Below are 20,985 nucleotides of genomic sequence, written 5' to 3'. Positions count from 1 at the left end.
TATGTTTTAACATAGTTGGGCCACATTTGCAGCACTTAATGTGGGCCAGTTTAGGTTCAAGCCCTGGTTGGCCAGTGTTGACTTTGCCATATATTTTCCAAATGTGGCCCAAATTGGGTGTAATGTATTCGGCCCATATTTGCTATGCCAAGTGTGGGCCACCATAGGTTCACATTCAGATTTGTTAGTGATTACTGTCCCTCACCTTCTCCAAAACTGGCCCAGATATGTTTTTAAGAAAACTGGGCCACATTTGCTACATTATATGTGGGCCAGTTTAGGCTCACATCCTGGTTAGCCAGTGCTGACTTTGCTGTACTTTTGCCAAATGTGGCCCAAATTTGGTGTAATGTATTCGGCCCATATTTGCTATGCCATGTGTGGCCCACCTTAGGTTCATATTCAGATTTGCGAGTGATTTCTATCCCTCACCTTTGCCAAAACTGGCCTAGATATGTTTTTAAGAAAACTGGGCCACATTTGCTGCATTATATGTGGGCCAGTTTAGGCTCACATTCTGGTTAGCCAGTGTTGACTTTGCCATATATTTGCCAAATGTGGCCCAAATTTGATGTAATGTATTCAGGCCATATTTGCTATGCCATGTGTGGGCCACTTTAGGTTCACATTCAGATTGGTTAGTGATTACTGTCCCTCATCTTTGCCAAAACTGGCCCAGATATTTTTTAAGAAAACGGGTCCACATTTGTTGTATTATATGTGGGCCAGTTTAGGTTCACACCCTGGTTGGCCAGTGCTGACTTTGCCATAAATTTGCCAAATGTGGCCCAAATTTGGTGTAATGTGTTCGAGCCATATTTGCTATGCCATATGTGGCCCACTTTAGGTTCACATTCAGATTTGAAAGTGATTACTATCCCTCACCTTTGCCAAAACTGGCCCAGATAGGTTTTACCATAATCGGGCCTCATCTGCTGCACTCAATGTGGGCCAGTTTAGGTGTACACCCTGTTTAGCCAGGTCTGGCTTTGCCATATATTTGCCAAATGTGGCCCAAATTTGATGTAATGTATTCGGGCCATATTTGCTATACCATGTGTGGGCCACCTTAGGTTCACATTCAGATTTGTTCGTGATTACTGTCCCTCACCTTTGCCAAAACTGGCCCAGATATGTTTTAACATAACTGGGCCTCATTTGCTGCACTTAATGTGGGCCAGTTTAGGTTCACTCCCTGGTTAGCCAGTGCTGACTTTGCCATACATTTTCCAAATGTGGCCCAAATTTGCTGTGATGTATTCGGCCCATATTTGCTCTGCCATGTGTGGGCCACAATAGGTTCACATTCAGATTCGTCAGTGATCAATGTCCCTCATCTTTGCCAAAACTGAGCCAGGTGTTTTTTACTTAATTGGGCCGCATTTGCTGCATTATATGTGGGCCAGTTTTGGTTTACACCCTGGTTAGCCAGTGCTGACTTTGCCATACATTTGCCAAATGTGGCCCAAATTTTGTATAATGTATCCAGGCCATATTTGCAAATTCCATGTGTGGCCCACTTTAGGTTCATATTCAGATTCGCCAGTGATTACTGTCCCTCACCTTTGCCAAAAATGGCCCAGATATGTTTTAACATAATTGGGCCTTATTTGCTGCACTATGTGTGGGCCAGTTTAGGCTCACACCCTGGTTAGCCTGTGCTGACTTTGCCATATATTTGCCAAATGTGGCCCAAATTTGATGTAAAGTATTCGGGCCTTATTTTCTTTGCCAAGTGTGGGCCACTTTAGGTTCACATTCAGATTTGCCAGTGATTACTGTCCCTCATATGTGCCAAAACTGGCCCAGATATGTTATAACATAACTGGGCCACATTTGCTGCAACATATGCGGGCCATATTTGGTTTACACCCAGATTAGTCATTGTCGGTTTTGCCAGATTTTTCCCATAGGTGGCCCACATTTGGTTTGTGATATTTGGGCCATATTCATTAATTATCATATGGGCCACTTTAGGCTCATATTCAGATTACACATTGCCATGAGTGCCGCATCTTTGCCTAAAAAGGCCCATATGTGATTTAAAATATTTGGGCCATATTTGCCATTTTACTTGTGGGCCACATCAGGCTCACATACATTTTATCCGGGCCATAAGAAGGCCCGCAGTGCCGCATCATTGCCTGAAGTGGCCCACATCCGCTTGCTATCTGGGTGCACCTGTTGCAACAACAGCTTTGTCTTTATGTTATAATAATTCACAGAATGTGCTTTCAGTTTTGTTTTGTGTTATTTTAGAGAGACTCTAGATAATTGTAGCTTACTGAAAATAAATAGTTTGCAGTTGATGGGCCATTTAACCAGCCATACATGTTGTCATAATGCTGCATCTACCACAGCCACCAGGGGTTGGTATGGCTTCCCCACCAGGGGTGAAGGGCTGGGTGTTTGCAGTTTACCTTGTAGAGTTTTCTTTGTTTGCCGGCAAGCCCGGGGAACTGATGAAATGATGGGAGTACAACGCTGGCCAACTTACAGTCCAAGTGATGTTTATTTAGACAGCTGTCGCTACACACGTGCTCAAAGTAAATTCCAAACAAAAATAAAGAAATAAACAAAATACTCAAATTAAACAACACAAAACATTAATACTTGTGCTAAGAACAGCAAACTAGGCATTAGGCCTCACCTCACAGCATAGCCATACAAGCTACAGGCATTAGGCCTCACCTCACAGCATAGCCATACAAGCTACAGCCCTTGGGCTGTCTCTGGCCCCTCTCCCTGAACCTACAAACACTCACCCTGCGTCCCAATTCGCATACTATCCATGCTAAATAGTATTCGAAAATAGAATTAGTATGTCCCAAATCGTAGTATGTTGAAAAGAGTATTCCAAAGATTCCCGGATGGTTTACTATTTCCGGTCCGAATTCACAGTATGGATCGATGGGCACTCTTACGGCTGATATTGCCCACAACCCATTGCGAGTTGGACGAGGATTCGATTAGAACTACAAACGCGGATAAAAAGCGTTAAAAAAAACTACAAACATGACGGATGTGCGAGTTCGACGGTTAAGTAGAGAAGTTTAGATAAAGGGGTTTGAGTGACCCTATCAATATTTAACCTGACAAAAATATATTTATTCAGTGTTGTCCATATTATATTTCACATGCAGCAGCATTGTGAACTTTTGTAATGACATGTTTGGCCATTAACTTTTAAATGCCTCATTATATTTAAACTGTAAACACATGAGGAGAGTCTCTGCATTAAAGACCCACAAATGGCAGATCAACGAGCGGCTACATTTATCTCCGATACGGCAAGAGATTCAACTGAATGTGGAGGATTTGAACTGTGACGAATCTGACGGTGAATGACAGGGCAGATAAACGGTGACGGGATGCACGTAACTAAGCGACAGAGTCCGTTAAAGATGGCGAAGTAGTATGTCCCGAAGCTTGCATACTTTTCTGCTACACACTCAAAAGTATATACTTTTTCTTCACAAAAAGAGTACATACTTTTAGGACGTAGTATAAGTAGGCGAATTGGGACGCAGCATCAGGCTTGTGTAAGCAAATTTCCCGCCAAACACTCATGGATCATACCATCTACGGGGGTCGACTCAGCTAACACCCCTAACACAAGAATAATGGTTTATACCAACAGTGCTATCACATTCACATTTAAACATAATTCAAATCATGAATATAATTGATCACACTATAAACAATGCTAAATAAAAAAAAATATAACAGTCCACAAAGTCTGGGTTCAATAGCTGCCCTCAGCTAAGCAACTCGGAATGAACCCAAGACTTTAAGACAAATCATAATCATGAAACTAATAAACAAAAATCATGAACATTATAAATCAAAACAACAATAATAATGTGAACGAATGTTCACGTGATGATGAGCCCTGTGTTCATCATCACACATGTTATAATGGATTGAATAATAGCTGTTACAAAACAAAAGATTCATAACAAAACAATAATGATAATTACGCCTCAGACATTCAAAAGTGTGAAACGATCGCTTAAGCCCCTTTTGCAAATACACGGATAATGCGACCCGGCACGCTTATATTTCAGCCTATATATCTCTATATTAATAACTATATATATATATATATATATATATATATATATATATATATATATATATATATATATATATATATATATTCTCAATTCTCAACACACACACACACACCACACTCACCTACATTTACATTTACATGTAATCATTTAGCAGACGCTAAGCGACTGGGGAGAGCAATAGAAGTAACGAAACAAACAAGGCCAACAACCTGTAAGAGCTGTAAGAAGTCTCAGTTAATTAGCACAGTACAGTTTTTTTTTTTTGGACAAACAAACAAAATTAATGGATAGTTAAGTGCTATTGTTTATTGGTCAGGTGCAATTAGAATGGATAAGATGTTTTAGAAGACATCTTAGAAGTCTCTTAAGATGTTTTTTTTTTTTTAAATGGCTACAGACTCGGCAGCACGAATTGAGATCGGCAGGTCATTCCACCAGGTGGGAACGGTCCAGGAAAATGTCCGTGAGAGCGATTTCATGCCTTTTTCTGATGGAACCACGAGGCATCGCTCACTCGCAGAACGCAAGCTTCTGGAGGGTGTGTAAGTTTGAACAAGCGAGTTTAGGTATATTGGTGCAGAGCCAGTGGTTGTTTTGTAGGCGAGAACTAGTGCCTTGAATTTGATGCGAACAGCCATTGGCAACCAGTGCAGTCTGATGAAGAGGGGCGTAACATGAGCTCTCTTCGGCTCATTAAAGACCACTCTCACCGCTGCATTCTGGATCAGCTGCAAGGGTTTGATAGTGCATGCTGGAAGCCCAGCCAGAAGAGCATTACAATAGTCCAGTCTGGAGAGAACAAGAGCTTGAACCAGGAGTTGTGCAGCCTGTTCTGATAGGAAGGGTCTAATCTTTCTGATGTTGTATAAAGCAAATCTGCAGGACCGGGCTGTTGCAGTAATGTGGTCAGTGAAGTTTAACTGGTCATCAAATCACAACTCCAAGGTTCCTGGCTGTCCTGGATGGAGTTATGGTTGATGAACCAATCTGAATGGAGAAATTTTGATGAAGTGCTGGGTTGGTTGCGAAAACTGACTGTAGGATCATCTGGTTGAAATGATAAGTAGAGTTGAGTGTCATATGCATAGCAGTGATAGGAGAAGCCGTGTTTCTGAATGACAGAGCCTAATGATGACATGTAGATGGAGAAGAGAAGTGGTCCAAGCACTGAGCCCTGGGGAACCCCAGTAGCTAGATGATGTGACTTAGACACTTCACCTCTCCATGACACCCTGTGTAGGACCTACCAGAGAGGTAAGACCTGAACCACTGGAGAGCAGTTCCTGAGATCCCCGTCTTCTTAAGTGTTGACTGGAGGATCTGGTGGTTAACTGTGTCAAAAGCAGCAGACAGATCCAGCAGGATGAGCACTGAGCATTTGGAAGCTGCTTTTGCCAGTCTCAGTGCCTCACTTACCGAGAGCAAGGCCGTCTCAGTCGAATGGCCGCTTTTGAAGCTGGATTGGTTGTTGTCCAGGAGGTAGTTTAACCTACAGAATTATTAGGAACACCTGTTCAATTTCTCATTAATGCAGTTATCTAATCAACCAATCACATGGCCATTGCTTCAATGCATTTAGGGGTGTGGTCCTGGTCAAGACACTCCAAACTGAATGTCAGAATGGGAAAGGTGATTTAAGCAATTTTGAGTGTGGCATGGTTGTTGGTGCCAGACGGGATAGTTGAAGACTGTAAAAATGTTGCCTGGTCTGATGAGTCTCGATTTCTGTTGAGACATTCAGATGGTAGAGTCAGAATTTGGTGTAAACAGAATGAGAACATGGATCCATCATGCCTTGTTATCACCGTGCAGGCTGCTGTTGGTGGTGTAATGGTGTGGGAGATGTTTTCTTGGCACACTTTAGCACCCTTAGTGTCAAAATGGCATTGTTTATATGTATATTGTTTATTATTATATCACGGCCTACCTCAGCATTGTTTCTGACCATGTCCATCCCTTTATGACCACCATGTACCCATCCACATAATGCACCATGTCACCAAGCATGAATAATTTTAAATTGGTTTCTTGAACATGACAAGGAATTCACTGGACTAAAATGGCCCCCACAGTCACCAGATCTCAACCCAATAGAGTATCTTTGGGATGTGGTGGAACGGGAGCTTCGTGCCCTGGATGTGCATCCCACAAATCTACATCACTTGCAAGATGCTATCCTATCAATATGGGCCAACATTTGTAAAGAATCTTTTCAGCACCTTGTTGAATCAATGCCACGTAGAATTAAGGCAGTTCTGAAGGCTAAAGGGGATCAAACACAGTATTAGTATGGTGTTTCTAATAATCCTTTAGGTGATATATATATACAGTGCCTTGCGAAAGTATTCGGCCCCCTTGAGCTTCGCGACCTTTTGCCACATTTCAGGCTTCAAACATAATATGAAACTGTAATTTTTTGTGAAGAATAAACAACAAGTGGGACACAATGATGAAGTGGAACGAAATTTATTGGATATTTCAAACTTTTTTAACAAATCAAAAACTGACGAATTGGGCGTGCAAAATTATTTCGGCCCCCTTAAGTTCATACTTTGTTGCGCCACCTTTTGCTGCAATTACAGCTGTAAATCGCTTGGGGTATGTCGCTATCAGTTTTGCACATCGAGAGACTGAAATTTTTGCCCATTCCTCCTTGCAGAACAGCTCGAGCTCAGTGAGGTTGGATGGAGAGCGTTTGTGAACAGCAGTTTTCAGTTCTTTCCACAGATTCTCGATTGGATTCAGGTCTGGACTTTGACTTGGCCATTCTAACACCTAGATATGTTTATTTTTTAACCATTCCATTGTAGATTATGCTTTATGTTTTGGATCATTGTCTTGATGGAAGACAAATATCCATCCCAGTCTCAGGTCTTTGCAGACTCCATCAGGTTTTCTTCCAGAATGGTCCTGTATTTGGCTCCATCCATCTTCCCATCAATTTTAACCATCTTCCCTGTCCCTGCTGAAGAAAAGCAGGCCCAAACCATGATGCTGCCACCACCATGTTTGACAGTGGGGATGGTGTGTTCAGGGTGATGAGCTGTGTTGCTTTTACACCAAACATAACTTAAAGTTAAATTTTGGTTTCATCTGACCAGAGCACCTTCTTCCACATGTTTGGTGTGTCTTCCAGGTGGCTTGTGGCAAACTTTAAACAACACTTTTTATGGATATCTTTAAGAAATGGCTTTCTTCTTGCCACTCTTCCATAAAGGCCAGATTTGTGCAGTATACGACTGATTGTTGTCCTATGGACAGAGTCTCCCACCTCAGCTGTAGATCTCTGCAGTTCATCCAGAATTATCATGGGCCTCTTGGCTGCATCTCTGATCAGTCTTCTCCTTGTATGAGCTGAAAGTTTAGAGGGACGGTCAGGTCTTGGTAGATTTGCAGTGGTCTGATACTCCTTCCATTTCAACATTATCGCTTACACAGTGCTCCTTGGGATGTTTAAAGCTTGGGAAATCTTTTTGTATCCAAATTTGGCTTTAAACTTCTCCACAACAGTATCTCGGACCTGCCTGGTGTGTTCCTAGTTCTTAATGATGCTCTTTGCGCTTTAAACAGACCTCTGAGACTATCACAGTGCAGGTGCATTGATACGGAGACTTGATTACACACAGGTGGATTCTATTTATCATCATTAGTCATTTAGGTCAACATTGGATCATTCAGAGATCCTCACTGACCTTCTGGAGAGAGTTTGCTGCACTGAAAGTAAAGGGGCCGAATAATTTTGCACGCCAAATTTGTCAGTTATTGATTTGTTAAAAAAGTTTGAAATATCCAATACATTTCGTTCCACTTCATGATTGTGTCCCACTTGTTGATGATTCTTCACAAAAAATTACAGTTTCATATCATTATCTTTGAAGCCTGAAATGTGGACTCACATGCCCATTATTTTAGTTTCTCCTAAATCGGCATGTTTGGAGCTACTTTTATATATATATATATATATATATATATATATATGCGGGTGCATTATATATAATGCGGGTGTGTACGCATTAATTTATAATTTATTAAACCGCAAATTTCAAGAATTAGCCCAGAATTATATATATATATATATATATATATATATATATATATATATATATATATATAAAATAAATATAATTCTGGGCCCTCTTGAGGATGGTCCAATAGGGTCTGGTACACATAATACACATGCACAAGATGCACTGTCAGCCGCGCATACGCACTAGACAAGATGCACTGTCAGCCGCGCTGCCCGCACATGCGCACTAGACAAGATGCACTGTCAGATGCGCATTTACACTTCCACTCAAAAGTTGCTGATCAGTAAGAATTCAGTTTATTTGATTTTACATTTTTATGCTTATCAAGGCAGAGTAAAAAGAAAGTATTGCAATTCAAAATAAGTATTGTATTGTAATATATCTTAAATATGTATTCTGTAAAAAATAAGAACAAACAGAATTTATTCAGTATTAAATTGTTTAGAAAAAAAAAACATTTACGAGCAAATTTTAACAAATGAACACATTCTTACAAACATGAATTTTGAACATGGAAAAAATTGCTTTTCAAATTGCAAAAACAGTTGAAGTGTATTTGAAAGTATCCTTTTTGAATTGCAATTATTTCACTATTTTATTTCACATTTTTATGTATTTTTTGTTCAAATAAATACAGCCTTCATGATCGTAAGAAACTTTTAAAACATTAAAAAAGTGTGTATATATATATATATATATATATATATATATATATATATATATATATATATATATATATATATATATATATATATTATAATGAATTAAGTCATAGCTTAACAAGTCAGTCACATTAATAATGCTACTGTCACATTAACACAATGTTAATATACTTCCAAAGACACCAGACATTTTTTTAAATCAACAGCAGTTGGTGGTTGAGTTTTGTAAATGATTATACTTAGATTTGTAAAAAAATAAAATATATATGTACGCGCACAGTAGAATGGAAAAAAAGAAAAGAAACGGACAGCGTGTTTAATTTTTTATATTTTGTGTGCGACAAAAGACTGGGTGTTCACCACATTTTCTTCAAATATATGCAAGTCCTAGCCTGACGTGGTCATACTCAATTCTAGCCAGAATATGAGTCTGAAACTGCTCCATTAGGCTGTGATTATGGAGCGTGTTTCAACCGAACCAGGAAAGACCTCAATTGGATAGACCTACAACCAATCAGAGCAACGAAGCGACGCATTGTCAAATGTCAACATAGTTCAACTGCACTGTGTTGCCAAGTCCACGTTTTTTCCCCCGCAGGTTGTTTTCTATGTCCGCGGGTTGAAGCGACTATTATGTGACCCATGAGTGCGAATTTTAGCAGACAACCTTGCCAAAATAACACACATTTTACCCCCCAAATGCCATTTTATAAAAAAATTAAATAATTTAATGATACACAGAGTACTTACCCAAAATGATCATCATTTCTGAGAGAAATTGTGAAGGTGAATGCATATACAAACAAGCTCTCCGTTTATGATTCAAAAAAATATAATCCAAGCCCCTTTGATGACGTGCATGATTATGTTTTTTGTTGATCATCTGTCCATCATAGTCTAAAGCCCGCCCTGATGATTTCATTGGTCCGAACAGTTTCTGTTCGGGGATAATTACTCCTCTATGGAGCAAGGCCAGACCGAACTGCCTGACAAATTGTGTGGGCGGGGCTAAGTTCGGCTGGCATCCAGGCTATCCAAGTCCGGCATAAATGTAAAAACACACCGGTGACTACAAGATCGTCCTCAATACGGTCTGCACTGCAGTACTGTTCCAAGGCCTCAGTGCCTTCTTCATCCTCCATGCACAGTATACGAGGAAGCTGAATTGAGCCAAGAAGATCACCAGAGTTCTCCAAGCACCACTAACTGTTAATCTTAAGATTCGTCATAATACACACCTAAGAAAAGAAACAAATGCAAAAGAGGATAATTAAGAATTTCCTGAACAATAATAGTTGCAACTCCTCTAATAAAACCTACTTTTCATGGAGGTAATCACTTCCGCAAGTGAGCCTCCATTGCATTTCTTCCAAGAATAGTTTTACTGCAAGTAGGGCAATGATAGTGGTAAAAATGAGAAGTTATTTGACAAAGATTAAATACACATAATGTCCAACTTCCAGACTGTTAGTAATTGAGAGGGTGTTCAAGACATTTCTTTTTTAAAATTTAACATTCAAGATGTTTATAAATGTTTACACGCTACCTTTTTTCTGTTCAGGGGAAGAAGATAAACACAAACATTTTGAATGCTGGATAAAAAAGAAATGGATTATACACAAACAATGAGTTTGATAATGTGTGTGAGAGAATTGATACACTGCAAATAAATGCTCTTCTTACTTAGTTTTCTTTTTTTTTCTTTTTTTTTTCTTGTCAAAATATTTAAAAGATTCTTACTTGAAGAAACATTTACTAGTCAAGTAAAACTTGTTGTCCTGTTTTGGGGAAAAATAACTCAAAATTAAGAGAGCTTTTGCTTAAAATAAACAAAATCTGCCAATGGGGTAAGAAAATTAATCTTAATTCAAACAGAAAACGTCCCCAGTTACGAATGTAACCTTAGTTCCCTGAGAACAGGGAACGAGACGCTGCGTCAGCTGACGCTACAGGGAACGCCTTCAGCATGACAGGTGTCTGAAATCGCTATCAAATCACAATCCTACTGACCGTCGGCAGCTGGTGATGTCATCACCGTGCGACCAGGAAGTATAAAAGGGCAACGTGCCAACATGACAATATCCGCTTCGTCTGAAGGGACTGTGGGCAGGCACACCTTGAAGCATGGCCATGTGACGCAGCGTCTCGTTCCCTGTTCTCAGGGAACTAAGGTTACATACGTAACTGGGGACGTTCCCTTTCGAAAGGGAACTCACGCTGTGTCAGCTGACGCTACGGGGAACGATATACCCACGCTGCCATGCTGAGGGGAGTGCACGCCCCTTACTGGCAGTGAGAACAGCCTGGACGAGTGTTCGTGGGAAGTCTGAACCACTCCCCCTCTAGCCACACAGGCTGCCAGTGACATCATTCCCTACGGTCATAGCCCAAGCTATATGCCTAGAGAACCTAAACAAGTTTTAACTGAGGTTTCCTACTCTCGGCTTGCTCGAGGGCCTGGGACCTACTACTTCGAAGGAAGGAGTCCCTTAAGGGAATGTGGGTAGGGGACCCGAGGGCGCCCCAGCCCGTCACTTTATTCAGGAAAACCTTCACCGAACGCCATCAGGGAGGCCTCACCTGGCATCACTTCTGTGGGACACCCCAGCTTGGCCAACCCTGTCTGTCGAAACAGAGCCTCCGGACATCGCTCTTACTCATGAGCATCCAGACTGAGGGACTGCAAACTGGCAATGTCCTCCTCAGACCGGAACTCGGAGACGGGAATCCTGGAGAGCAGTACTCAGCTTAGTGCTTCTTACCCTTGCCATCGAGGGGAGTCTCTTCTGCTCGATCCTAGGATCTACTGAACACATTTATTACAGGGGTGCTCAGGAGGCCTAAAAAAGACCTATGGACTGATCTACCCGGGAGGCCCGAGGGGGGCCTGCCCGTCTGATCAGACTCAAGCGGCCGTAAGCTCGCAGACGACCCTCAATGAGGGGAGCTCTTAAGCCAGCTTGGTAGGTAACCCATGCTGTAGGCTAGCCAGTCCCTGTCCTGAAGGGACTGCGCAGCAGAAACGGAGTCTCGTTGTGCTAGGGCATGAGCCCGCCCTTGAGTTATACCGGCCCAGGCCGGAACCCACCGGCGGGCAGCCGCTAGCTGTCAGCCCAAAGCCAGTTTTACGTTCCCGCTCCAGGGAACCGTTTCCCCTCCAGGGAGGCCATGAGGCGCCTCCACCCGGCACCGTTAGTGTTAGCTGTTAGCTGTTAAGAGCCGCAGGAAGGTGGCTTTACTGGTTCCTCAGGGGGCTCATGAGGCTATAACGCCAGAAGCCACCCATGCTAATGGCTAGCATGTCACCGAGACCTTCGGTCCGGGAATCCTTTCCCAAAAAGGCCCAAAAAGGCCTGACAGCATAATACACTGGCCTAGCGAGCATCCCAGCTCGGGGCTCGCCCTCAGGCGGCCTGCAGGCAGGTGGCTTTACTGGTTCCTCAGGGGGATCATGAGGCTATAACGCCAGAAGCCACCCATGCTAATAGCTAGCTTGTCACTGAGACCTGGTCCGGGAATCCCTTCCCAAAAAGGCCCAAAAAGGCCTGACAGCATAATACACTGGCCTACCGAGAGTCCCAGCTCGGGGGCTCACCCTCAGGCGGCCTAGAGCGGCCTACTTCCTGCCAGCCAACGTGCAAACTGTCGGGAGCTGTTGTGTTCCCGGGGCTCGCCTTCAGGGAGGCCTGTTTGATGCCTACGTACAGTCCGGTCTTTTTAGGGCGGCCTGGAGAGGCCTATTGCCGAATGGCAGTTCCCTATTAGATTGGTGACAGACGGTGCTTATCCGATGGCAAATCCCACCAGAAACCCCGCAGGGCCGGGAAACGACCATAGGATGGCCTGAAGCGGCCCGTCCCTGATAGCAGACCATGCTAGCCACCTGGCTAGCACCCACGCACACTGTTGCAAGACCTGGGAACCGGGGCTCACCCTACAGGAGGCCTAAAGCGGCCTAGATCCTGTCAACCAATGGTCGGAACCCTAGGTGCTGAAACTCAGCGAGCCCTCAAAAGTCGGGGTGACAGTGGCTGTCTGCTGGCTGACGAGGACTGGATATCCAGTCACTACGTGGGGACTCATCCCCAGGGAGGCCGTAAGGGGCCTACTTATGACGAGGTCCTGCTGCAGCCAACATCGCTGGGGAGAGCCCTCCCCGGCTCACATGGGCCACGATGTCGGAACTCACCCACAGGGAGGCCTACTGAGGCCTACCACCACACCCAGAGTTAACTTGCCGGACTGCCTCTTCTGGCGTCTCCCGCCAGCCAGCCTTCTATAGTCGGTCCGCCCCAGCGGCCCATAGAAGCCTTCTGCGACGGCGCAGTCTCTCAGGCAGCGCCTACCAGCGTGGACCTAAAACACAATGCCCACAGCAGTGCACTCAGCATAAAACGCCTTGAACCCTCTAAAGCGAGGGGAGTACAACTTACGCCACCTGCCTCCAGGGCGGCCGTCTGGTCGTCCAGCGGTCCGCCGTCCGCGCAAGGGCGTCAGCCGTGACAGTGTTTCGGCTCCAGGGGAGCATCCTACCAACCCATGCTTTCCGAAGGTTGCGAAGTACAGCTCGACCCGAGCCCTAAAAGGTGAAGCAGAAGACACAGAGAAAAAAGTGAAAGATATTGAAGACACACAACCGGCCATCTCCTGAACCAAGCCGGGGGGACGCCCAGAAGTGGCGGCCGCACTAGCTCTGGGGGGCGGGGCTAGCAAAACCAGTCTAACTGCGCACCGCGAAGAGACGCCTACCCCGTCCCCACGACCACTGGCTGAGTCGCGATTCATTCTGCTATACACCTTTTTGCATTAATAACAACCCCCAAATGCAGAAGGGGGGTGGGCATTGGCCGGACGACCCTAACTGCGGGGAGGCCGGATAGGGATACAAAGCTCCTGTGGGACTACCGATAGGAGCCCGGGGCAACTGCCAGGGCGATATGCCACCGCAAGACGCCACCGCCATCCCATCAATAGCCTAGGCCAACCTGATGCACTAACATCGGTCTGATAATCCCACAAACAACGGCCCTAAAAAGGACTGGGACAGACCTTACTGTAGTTCATGCACTAGCCTAACCTCACATATTCATCTAGATATTTTACTAGCAGAGGTGCCAACGCTACCCAGAGGTGGCTACAGCTAAAAAAGTTCACCAGGAGAACATACATCAGTTTATATCACCGCTACATGCCCGCGGCATGTGCGGTGGCCTCTACTGCTCATATTACACATATCCAGAAGAGAAAACAGCCTTATAAACAACTGTTGCTACACTAGCAAACATACAGCCTACATAAACACACTGTTTATACAAACATCGTTCTAGCCACCTTTACCGGGGAACTACAGGCCCACTTCTCCAACTGTTACACTTTTCTTCTTCTTTTGTAGACAAAATATCCCTCAGGGAAGCATAGAATCCAAACATACGGCATTGAAAAGAAGAATGTTTGCCCTAAAAGGGGACTCACCCGCTGTCTTCAGTGCCTCATTGCTTCATGTAACATGCATGCTTCGGCGCACTAACCTGAGGGTGGGGCGCTTTATTCTCAAATGTAAAGCCGAGGAGGCGGCCGCGAAATCCCGCTTTTCCCAGAGACGATGCACTGTGTGCGGGCAGAGCACACACCGGCCTGGCAGGCCGTCAGAGTCTCACATCCGCTCATCATCGGCCCGCTCGGCCTGGTGTAAAGCGCGCCCGGGAGAGAAAAGAAAAACAACAGAAAAACAAAGGAGGGGACACAACATCACTTCGCTTCACTTCGAGACTCACCACCTCGCTTCCGGCGGTGGAAGCAGTTCTTCTCCCCGATGTCCCTCCTCCTGTTGCGGGTGTCCCGCCTCTTCTGCGTCCTACTCCTCCACGGAGGGAGCGCACGAGAGGCCACGCTGTTGCGTTGGCCCAGTCGATGATCCTAGAATCTCGAAGGGCCAGGGACACCCTCCTGCCTGGGCACCGCCCCGGACCTCAGCGGAATACACGTTCTGCTGAGCGCGCCCTCGCCTCTCTGAACTTTCCCACCACCGCCTCGACGGAGGTGCCGAAAAGTTCAAAAGGCGAGACCGGGGCATCAAGGAGAAAAGCCTTTTCTTTCCCCCCGATGTCCGCCAGGTTCAGCCACAGATGCCTCTCCGTGGCGACCTTAGCCGCCATCGACCGTCCGATGGCGACTGCTGTGTGTTTGGCCGCCCGGAGAGAGAGATCTGTGGTGCGGCGCAACTCAGCCATCGCATCAGGGGGTAGGCCCTCCCCCTGGTCGAGGTCCCTCAGCAGATTGGCTTGATAGGCCTGCAACACCACCATTGTGTGCAAGGCAGCCGCCGCCTGACCCGCCGACGTGTATGCCCTGCCATTAAGACAGCGTCCGAGACCTACATGGAAGACAATAACTTCCCAGCCAACATTGCCATGTGGGCCCCATGTGGGTTTTTGATGGGCTGTCACTTGGGCCCTGCATGGGCAACCCAAGTGGGGCCCGTATAATTTTGTCCATCGGCTCCACATGGGCCCCATGTGTGTTAGCCCACAGGGGCACATGATGGGTCCATAGTGGGCTCTAAGTGGGGCCCATTTGTGTGTTCATTATAGGGGCCAACATGGGTCCCATATGGGTTCTAATAAATGGGCCAATGTGGGCCACATACAGAACTCTTATGGGGCCTAAATGGGTTGTTGACGGGTCTCTTGATGTGCTCATACTGGGGCCATATGGGTAACCAAGGTAGCACCCATTTGGGGCCTACATGGGTCTGCCCATATGGGTTGATGACGGGATCCAGATGGGTGTTATATAGGGCTCTTATGGGCCACAATGGTATATAGATGGGCTACCATATTTTCTGTTTGGGTTATCTTATAGTAAACCCCTAAATACAAACATTACATGTAATCCACTAACTACAATAAAATGTTAAAAGTATTCAATGAACAGAAACCAGTAGTTCATGCTTTAGTTTATTATGCAAAGTTTATTTGGAATAATTTGAAAATGACTACATTTACAACTTTATAATACAAAAGGTATCAAAAGTACAGTCTAAAATAATGTATTTCACAAACAAATAAAAGAAAAACAGTGCAGCTCCTCACTCCTCTGTCAGTCATCGCTCTCCAAACAGCCCTTTGAAAAAGACCAAACAAATGAATCAACCATTGTGCCACCTTTTGGTACCCCACATCAGACAAAAACAGATGGAGAAGAAACAACACATGCTAAATGCAAAATAATTCAGAATTAAGGTGAAGAATTAAGTGTGAAACCATCAGAAACCCTTTAGTCTCCAGCAGCACACTTTTCCAGAACTGCAACCTACCTGGAGTCTCCAGAAGTGAAGGTGTCAGGATCTCAGAGACTTCAGTTAGCGAAATAATCCTAAAAAATGACCCCCACTTAATAGAATAACAAGCAGTGTTGTAAAATACATGGTTATGGTTATGGTTATGCTTACAAACCTGTCTTGGAGTATCACCAGGCCTGCAAATGTTGTATGTCTACCTACACACCCATTTCAGGTTTTTCAGTCTAATGAGCTCATGAGTTGAATCAGGTGTGATAGATGTGGGAGATCTTATATAATTAATTATAAAGTGAAGATCGTGGTGCAACCTACTAATAATGACTGAATATTACCAAATCCTTCTGAAGGCATTACAAATTATTTGTAACAGTATTCTAAAGTGTTACTCTATTTGGTATCTTTTGTGCATTTGTTATTTGAATTAGCACTAAATAAACAAAGGGAAAAAGCACATACAGCTGAGTGAGGAGATGGATAAAGCTCCTCAGATCTCATTGCTCAGTGGAAACTAGTTGTTCTGTGACAACAAACATTTATTGAAGATCTATTTAAAATTAAGCATTTGAGAATGGAAATATTTCCCTCAATGTGCACACTTTTTGAATGGCATAATATTTGGTCAAATTGCAATTGTGCTGGCCTTTTTAGATTTTGATTAGATTGAAGTCACATTGTGTTTAAGTGTCAAAATAACAATACAAATTATTTCAAGGGTGATATGTGTGTGCTATCTATCCAATCAACCTTTGGAATTGACTGTGTTTGCACTTGTCTTGACTGTGAATGAATTAGACCACTGAGTTGCCCATTTTCAACCCATGTACTCATTTCCCACATAGGGAGCCCAGCTGGGTTTGTGGGAAGAACTACATTTATTAATATACAAAAAATCTCAAATCAACAAAAAAAATTACAAAAATAAAATGGAAAAATTAAGAAGTTATATATAAACTTATGAAATACTTAAAATGCAATAAATGTGATCAGTTGTTAGGGTTAGGCTGTTACCCATAATTGTACAAAAACAAAACCAACTGCAAACAATAAAATGTTACAATTCTAAATATTGCCCAAATGTGGCCCACATGGGACCCTGAAATAAACAATAATGGGCAACCTAACTGGGCCCCACAACTTTAGCCAAGATGGGGCCCACATTCAGCCCATCAAACTGCCCACCCTGAGCCCATGCCCAGATGACGCCCATGTAGCCCAGCTAAACCCCATGTGGGGCCCATATGGACATGTTGGCAGATAAAGTCATTATTTCGATTTTTTTTTGCGCACAAAAACTTTCCTCGCCGCTTCATCAAATTATTGTACAGCCCCTGTAGTGAGATGGACTTTGTATCGATGTTTTTAGTGCCTTTATGGGCCTTGTGAGTGGAAATATGTGACCCTGTCTGTGAAAACCCTCGTAAAGTCTTTTTTTTTTATTAATCACTGTTTTCTACATAAAATCATCCTACATAATGTAAAGAACATTCTGTTAAAATATTATTGATATCTCTAATATTAACTGAGTATGGCTATGTTAAAGATTTGCTGAATTTCGGGCCCAGAAAATCATGTTTTTGAGAAATTCCAATGTAAACACAAGCTTATTTTTAAAACTGCAACACATTTGATGCATAATTATCCTGAATATGAGCCATATACCACACTAAAGCTGAGATTCTCCCATTTTCAGTGACACATTTATGGGAAAATTCTTAAAGTTTTGTAAAACAGGCCTATTTATTATGATGCGTATGTCCAAAAAGCACAAAAACATTCAAACGAATTGGGGGTACAAGAGCTTGATTGTAGCAACAATTACCAAGTCAATTAATTTAAATTATTTGTATAACTTTATTAATAAAATTAAATATCCATGGAAAAAGTCATTAATATATAAATTAATTAATATATTACATTTCAGGAGAAAATCTCTAAATTAAATTATTTTACTGGGCTACATTAAGTACAGTACAGTAAGTACAGATATTGTATCACGGTTTTAGGTTCACAGTTTCAGGTTCACGGTTTCTGTATGGTTCGGTATTTGCTATGTTCATGAAAAAAAGCAATACTGTCAAAAAATAAATAAAAATAAGAACAAATAACTTAAATACAAGCAGCAGCACAAATAATTACTATTGAGCAAAGATAGGCTACTAATAAAATAATGCTTTTCAGGTAGGTCTAACATTGGTTTTTAGGTAGAGAAACTGAATAAATGGTAAATGGACTGCATTTATATAGTGCTTTTATCCAAAGCACTTTACATTTTTGCCTCACATTCACCCATTCATACACCGACGGCGATGTCAGCCATGTAAGGCGCCATCCAGATCGTCGGGAGCAGCTGGGGTTAGGTGTCTTGCTCATGGACACTTCGACACTTGGTCAGGTGAAACCGGGGATTGAACCACCAACCTTCTAGACAACCTACATGAACCACTGAGCCACTGCCGCCCCAGAATATAGTAATCAAATGAAAAAATTACTGCATATTTAACTGTGTAAATTAAATATTAATCCTTATTAAACTTACAAAAGCTATTCAATCAAGAGCAGTGAGTGATTCTTTATCTTTTTGACATTAAACAGACCCAAGGGGTATCACTTTCTCGACTGTATGTTCGCTTAAGGCATGTTCAGATTTCAGACTATGTCTGCTTGGATACTCATCAAGTTGAACATGTTGACATATAATTATACTGATATATATATATATATATATATATATATATATATATATATATATATATATATATATATATATATATATATATATAATACTGACATAGACATGTGTGTGAGTTTGTCCGTTCAAGCAAGACTTGAAGGAGAGCTCAATAGATGCGCGCTGTGAGAGGTGCATGTGCGATTTCTGATGACCACACAGAGACAAATCTTCTCACATCGCGATCGCACGTGAGTTCTCAATCGCGTCTTCTGGCTCTACACCCCTATTCATATTAGAAGATACGGCAGCGCTCACATGCATTAAACAAAGTTTACTAAGACAGATCGTTTTGCCCACTTTTATTATTATCGCTGTTGTAATGTATCACAGAGGAGCCAGCACGTGTGTCCATTGACAGAACCATACATAAAGCATTATTTTCAAGTTACAACCCATATTAAAGATGCGTCATCAGATGTGAGATGAACCGCAATGCAAAGTGCATGCTGAAACCTTTTATGCGGCACCCCGCGCACCCCGGTTGGGAAACACTGCATTAATCTGACGCAGCACCATCCACAAAATGTTTTCTATTGACACATAGCAGGCCTAATATGACTTTAAATTAAGATGGTTATTATTGGCACACTGTTGAGCTACAACCCTTACGCAACAAAAATATATTTCTCAATATATTAGTTGACAATATATTTCATGTGTCTCCATATATTGTGAAATTTACATGGTAATATATCATATTATATATTATATAATAATATATTATATATGCAAGTTATATATTGCAATATATGGGACAATACTCCAATTATTGCCGTTTTCATATATTGAATATATACCTATTATTATACTATTCAATATATTGCTATTTATATTGAAATATATCCTACAATCTATGAAATTATATATTGAAAGAGTCATTGTATATATATGTAAATATATATGTAAAATTATATGAGATAATATACCTCAATGTACTGGATAATATAATCAGATTTATATGGGAACATATGTCTTAAATATATTGATTTATATTACATAGTATATAATTATCATATATATTGTATACATGGTAAATATGAAATAATCTAACACTGTCTGTCATATATTTTAAAATATAACAGATTAAAATATAATATAGAAATTAGGGCCGGGACTCGATTAAAAAAAAAAAATCTAATTAATTAGAGGCTTTGTAATTAATTAATCGAAATGAATCGCATTTTAATTGCATATAAATATTTGACCTGAGAACAATGACAAGAAATTTTTCACATGGATTTTTAGTATCCCATTGAATAATGGCTGAATACATAAGCTTAATCAACAAAATATTGTTTATTTATTTCAGTCCAGCAGACCAGCGCAATGTTTGCCAGTAAGTGTAGCAAAAGCATATTTGTGATATTTGAGGCTCGATGTGCTGCGGTGATACGCGAATTCCTTGTTGCTCACAACCGTGCTCTTGACGACGCTTCCATTCTTTTGTTTTTTAAAACAAACATTCCCATCCACGGGGCCAAGCAAAGCAGTCTCATCAGCTTCTTCGTTCCATAGCTTCGTTCATGTTCACACGGTTTGTTGTTGTCGTGACTCCGGAGCGCTAGTTGGTGTTTCAGTATAATTGGTCCGTCGAAACTCATTCATTGAAAAACGTTCCGCGGTGCAAAAATAAGTGTGGTACATTTTTTTTTTTTTTTGCGTAATTAATTAACGCGTTAAAGTCCCGGCCCTAATAGAAATATTTTCTAAATATAGAAAATATATTGAATGTCATGCACTATCTGATTTGGGCTATTGTTAATCAACCTCTGTAAACATATGCAGGAGCTTGCTTAACTCATAAAAAATACTTTGTTTCAATAAAAATACATGAAAAAATTCAGTTTTGTTTGTATATCAATGTATTTTAATATATGAATCAATATATAGCAATACGTTGTCCATCCATATATTGCTATATATTTTCAAATATATGAGGAAGTTTTTGATACATTGAAATATATTTTCTAATGTATTGCAATATAAATTCTAGTATATTGCAATATATTTTTGTTTCGTAAGGGAAAACAAAGTATTGTATAAAATATTGGCAATGACACGAAAATATCTCCACAGACATCTGAACCTGGCTTAAGTTGCGATGACCTGATTGCCGCTCGTGCCAATTAATATTAATGTCTTTCTCTTCCTAATGTAGCTCGATTGTAATAACTACGCCACCCCGTAT

This window comes from Pseudorasbora parva, chromosome 4 (genome assembly GCF_024679245.1).
Source record: "Pseudorasbora parva isolate DD20220531a chromosome 4, ASM2467924v1, whole genome shotgun sequence".
Classification (NCBI taxonomy): Eukaryota; Metazoa; Chordata; class Actinopteri; order Cypriniformes; family Gobionidae; genus Pseudorasbora; species Pseudorasbora parva.
Note: the sequence above shows the minus strand (reverse complement) of the source record.